A 5672-nucleotide genomic window follows, 5' to 3' on the forward strand; every position below is an offset into this window, starting at 1 on the left:
AGCACAGAGCCCGATTTGGGGCATGAACCCACGAACTGTGAGATCATGACCTGAGCCGAAGTCAGATGTGTAACTGACTGAGCCACCCAGGTGCCCCAGGAAGTGTTCTTTTTAATGGTGTCCCTTGGTCTCTCTTGTTGTGCCTTTGGTTATTTCGTTTTCCTACTGGGAAACTCCACCATGTGTACTTTGGCTTGTTTCTTGAGGTAGCCTTATGAGATTGTATTTTTAGGGGACTCTGTCTCTTTTCCTCCCAGACTCTTGCGGTTCAGTGTTCTTTTGGCTTAAGCCCTTCTTTTTTTGAGAGATACAGGTGTGAAGTATGGAGCTCCCTATTTCTCTGCCATCTTGCCAATGTCCAATATTTATTTTTGAAAGGGAGAGAGATACAAGGCATCAGCTGAGGAGGGGCAGAGAAAGAGGGAGACACAGAATCTGAAGCAGGCTCCAGGCTCTGACTGTTAGCACAGAACCCGACGGAGGTTTTAAACTCAAAACTGCAAGATCATGACTTGAGCTGAAGTCAGAAGCTTAGCAGACTAAGCCCCAGGCGCCCTCCATCCTCTTATTTTACATTATCCTGGAAGTTTTGGCTAATGTAATAAAGAAGTCAAGAAGGAAAGAAGGCAGGAAGGAAAGAAAATGCTATATGGTTATTTATAAAGGAAAAGACATAATTGTTGATATCGATATATAAAAGCTTCCAAGAAAATGTACAAACTTTCAGAATCAGAGCTTTTAGCATGCTTAAGGTACACAAGATTGATAGATACAATAGAGAAAAATGCTCTTCATAACAACCTTGTGAGTAGGCAGCAATAAGGTGTACAAGGGGGTGACTGATAAAGTGGGCTCTGAAGATGGGCTGAGCCAGGCGCCAGTCTCTGATATTTACCAGTCAGGCTTTAGTAGCTGCTGGCTTTTTTTTTTTTTTTTCTTTTCTTTTTTTGATGTGTGTGTTTGTGCTCCTCTTTGTAACTGTATTTTAAATTCCTTCCAAAACAAAGCCCCAGGCACCCCCAGGTTCTAGGATGTCCCTGAGCTCGGTCCCCTGCGGTCTTGTACTCATGTCTGGATATTCGTTTACCAACATTAAACCCCAGGATAAAAGATGTGATGCAGCAGTGTTCCCTCTTCCGTGGCACGAGCCCTCTGCTGACTTGAGAGGTGACAGTGTAGTAAACGTGCAGAACACACTGGAACTTCTTCTTGGAGCTGGGCCAAGATGAGAAGTGCCCGTCAGGAACGTCATCATCTTTTCATTGATTCCATCCCCTCTAGTTTCTGAAGATGTAGCAGAAAATAATCTTCTTTGAAGATACTGAGAACGATTCCAAAAGATAAAACACATGCCCCCAATGCACTGTGCTTTCAGATATTCTGGGTTTAATTCAGCTCCCGAATGAGCTGATTGATGCGTTCGCCTAGATAGCCGGGCAAGCCCACCTCCTTGAGAAGCCCACTCTATTCTTGGAAGCACGACAGGCCACCGGAAAATGGAAAGGACGTAAGAACTCACAGATCGCCTGGAAATTCTTCCCCGGAAAGGCAATTTCATGAATGACGTCTTCCAGGCAAATAACACTGTACTTCCCCAGGTGCTCCTCAATCCCTGTGTTGTCTGTCAGAGGGATGGTTTTATTCCCGACCGTGGCTTGTCCACCTTTCAGGGTGAGTTTCGGACAGACCTCAGATTTGGAAATCCCCACGTCACATAAGGTTCCACTATACACAGTGTTTTTACGGTCTGGGGAGTCACTCTGAAAAAGACCTGCTGAAAATCTTCAGGCGAAGCCTTTCGATGGTCCTCTGCACCAGTGAACTCCCCCGTTAATCCTTTGGATGCATATGACAAAGGCCAAGGAATGTTTATCTGGCACTTCCAAACCATGAGGTTTTACCTGTAGTCGTCTGAGGTGTACCCTGTCACGTTGCTGCCACCAGGAATCATGTAGGAACCATTTCAGTTGCTTAAACTTGACCTCTTTTCTTTTCTTCTGCTTCTTCTTGTCTAAAAGTGCCTGCTTCGCTTGAGTGGCTTTAAGGGCCTGATAAGCCTTCCTCTTTTTCAGGAGATTTTCTGGAACCAAAGTGATCTTTTTTCTTTGCTCTTGCTATGCCATGTTTTCCCACTGCTGGCTTTCTAACTCAGACATATTAGCTTGGTTCCAACCCTAAATGTCTGTTATGCTGAGGCAGTTCTTACTAAAGTCATCATCAGTTACACTATCTTGGAAAGGTTACCTTACTTTTTTATTTTTTTAAATGTTTAGATAAAGAGAGAGAGATGGAGGAGGAAATGAGAGAGAGAGAGAGAGAGAGAGAGCATCTTACGGAGGTTCCACATCCAGCACAGAGCCTGATGTGGGGCTTGAACCCACAACCGTGATATCATGACCTGAGCTAAAGTCAAGAGTCCATCGCTCAACCAACTAACCCACCCAGGCACCTCTCATCTTCATTCTTAGATACTTTCATGTCTTGTTTCATAAATTTGAAAAAGCTCTTTTGAGCCATTAAGTTTTCCCTCCCCTAGGATCTACCCTTCACTGCCCACTGTCTATAATTATTTTTTATTGGTTTGTCTTTCCAAATACAGCATTTCTGGTCCATCTTCAACATCTTAAGGTTCTCCACATACAAGTAGAGATTCTAGTACAAAATTACCTGTTTTACATTCAGTACCATAATATTCATATTTTACTGATTCGTAACATCCTTGGGGTAGGACAATGTGGTAGGGTCCCCTCCCTAAGGAATGGAAAAAAAAACAAACCCCAAGGCAACCTGGCTATACATGTATGTGACATCCCTCACGACCTTGTAACATGAGACCACGTAATCAGACTGCCTCTTTGTGCGTTACCATATGGGAGACAAAGAAATAAAAAATGTACGAAAAACTGCCATGTGGCGTTCGGGGACCGGTTCTTCAGGCACGAACCCAACTGAGCCCGGCCAGCACGAATGAGGTTGCCTCCTGGAAACCAGGGCTTTTGTGTCATAGCTCTCTGTGCGAGGATCCTGCTGCAGCAAGATTGAGTCTCAGCCTGTTGACGTTCATGTTCTTCCCTCGGGCTAAGGTCTCTGGCCCCTTCTGTGTTCGCTAACCTCAAGTAGCAGCATTATTTGTTTAATCCACTTGTTATGGTGACCATTTCAAAGTGCATATTTGGTGAGCTGTTTAAGCTCATCTTCATTTCTCTGTTTTATAGCAAACTACATGTTTTTGCCGTTCAAGTGAATTGAAGCAATGGGTGAATCAAGATACTAATGTTATCAGCTTCCTCTGTCACTTATATTCACCATTGTAGCTTTCATATGGACCATTGATAAAAACGAAGCCACCTTCGTCGATGCCTTTTGCATCAGGGCCCATGGGTTGTGAGGTGTCCACAAAGCCATTTCCAAGGTACAAGGCTGCCAGCCAACCCTTTTCAATTGTTACTCATCTTTTCAGTGTTCTTCCTGCCTCTCAGAGAGCATTCCCAGAGGAGATAATGAAGGAAGAGGTCAGGAGAAGGATGGCATAGGCCGGAAAATGGAAGCGAGGGGGAAGGCAAGCATTTAGAGGCCCGTGTGCTGCACAAACTGTAATGTATCTTCTTATCTATGATACAGGGGAGGGGGTGGGGGTGGGTACTTAGACTCCATTCCTCAGCTGCGTTGAATTTAAGGAAGGCCCCAATGAAACGTGTAGGGCAGGGGCCTAGCTTGCTAGTGTTAAGTGCCAGAATCTTCTTTAACTTAAAAAAAAAAGGGGGGCACCTGGGTGGCTCAGTTGGTTAAGTGTCTGACTTTGGCTCAGGTCACGATCTCATGGTTCCTGAGTTCGAGCTCAGCAGCAGGCTCTGTGGTGACAGCTCAGAGCCTCGACCGAGCTTCGGATTCTGTGTCTCACTCTATCTCTGCCCCTATGCTGCTCGTACTCTGTCTTTCTCCTTCTAGCTTAAGAATAAATAAACATTAGGGGCGCCTGGGTGGCTCAGTCAGTTAAGCCTCCGTCTTCGGCTCAGGTCATGATCTCACGGTTCGTGAGTTCGAACCCCACATCAGGCTCTGTGCTGACAGCTCAGAGCCTGGAGTCTGCTTCGGATCTGTGTCTCCCTCCCTCTGCCCCTCCCCCACTCATACTTTGTCTCTCTTAAGAATAAATAAACATTAAAAATTTTTAAAAAATAAAAAAAGAATAAAGAAACATTAAAAAACATAATGAAACAAAACTCTTTGTAGTTTAATCAAACTCATTTCTCTTGCTCTCAAAATAAAGGAGTTATTTCTAAATTATATTCTAATATAATTATATTACCTTAGATTTGGCATAGGTGATTCTGACTGTTCTGATTTCTAGCACCTAAACCCCATGAAATTTCTAGGGTTCCTATAAGACTCACAGAAGTTAAGTGCTTAGCTAAGTCATATAAATATTGAAAAAAGAGTGAGAAGTCAAATTTAAGTCATCTTCAAATGAAATGATATTAGTCTTAGTCTCCAATTCCTAGAAGAGTACTTTGGTAAGCTCCCGTAGTTGGTCTCTTCCAGGAATATAGTGCCCTGGACATAGATTCCTAGTAGTAGAAGCCATTTCTTCCTTTGGGCTTTTGTACCTTGTCCTTTTGGACTTTTGTCCTTGTGACGACAGAGAAGGTGTAATTGGGTGTGCACACAGGGAAGGTGCAATTGGGTGTGCACACAGAGAAGGTGTCATTGGGTGTGCACACAGGGAAGGTGTAATTGGGTGTGCGCACAGGGAAGGTGTAATTGAGTGTGTGCACAGGGAAGGTGTAATTGGGTGTGCGCACAGAGATGGTGTAATTCGGTGTGCACACAGATGATGTAATTGGGTGTGCACACAGGGAAGGTGTAATTGGGTGTGTGCACAGGGAAGGTGTAATTGGGTGTGCGCACAGAGAAGGTGTAATTGGGTGTGCACACAGAGATGGTGTAATTGGGTGTGCACACAGGGAAGGTGTAATTGGGTGTGCGCACAGAGAAGGTGTAATTGGGTGTGCGCACAGAGATGGTGTAATTGGGTGTGCACACAGGGAAGGTGTAATTGGGTGTGAGCACAGGGAAGGTGTAATTGGATGTGCGCACAGAGAAGGTGTAATTGGGTGTGCGCACAGAGAAGGTGTAATTGGGTGTGCACACAGAGATGGTGTAATTGAGTGTGCGCACAGGGAAGGTGTAATTGGGTGTGCGCACAGAGATGGTGTAATTGGGTGTGCGCACAGAGATGGTGTAATTGGGTGTGCACACAGGGAAGGTGTAATTGGATGTGCACAATCTGCAAGCTTGTAGAACGTGTTGAGGCAACATTCTTGGAATTTTGTAAATACCCTTTTGAAAATGTTCTAGGACATGAGTTTTTATTTTTTGCATCATAGATGCACACCCAATAGAATCTGTATCCATCATGTGGTTTTTCATAACACTACTGCAAATACTGCAGTGTCCCCAGGACTCAGACATCTCTTGTCCTAGGCTCATGAATAAGAATCCAGCTCAAGACATCACGTCCATGTCAGTAATCAAGTTAACTTGATGCCACATCATCTGAGCTGCTATGATAGCTCTTAGATGTGAGTGTCTCTTGAGGTGACACTTTCTCCTGAAGTATCTGTACTTCTCATCCTTGACTCCAACATCAAAGCATTGAAGTAAGTTTCCAC

At 44.4% G+C, this 5672-nt stretch overlaps 1 pseudogene; it reads right to left on the reverse strand.

Annotated features, from left to right (window-relative positions):
* Positions 1-1386: 1386 nt before the first annotated feature.
* LOC115306146 lies at positions 1387-2123 on the reverse strand (annotated as a pseudogene).
* Positions 2124-5672: the final 3549 nt, after the last annotated feature.

Source organism: Suricata suricatta, chromosome 11 (assembly GCF_006229205.1).
Source record: "Suricata suricatta isolate VVHF042 chromosome 11, meerkat_22Aug2017_6uvM2_HiC, whole genome shotgun sequence".
Lineage (NCBI taxonomy): Eukaryota > Metazoa > Chordata > Mammalia > Carnivora > Herpestidae > Suricata > Suricata suricatta.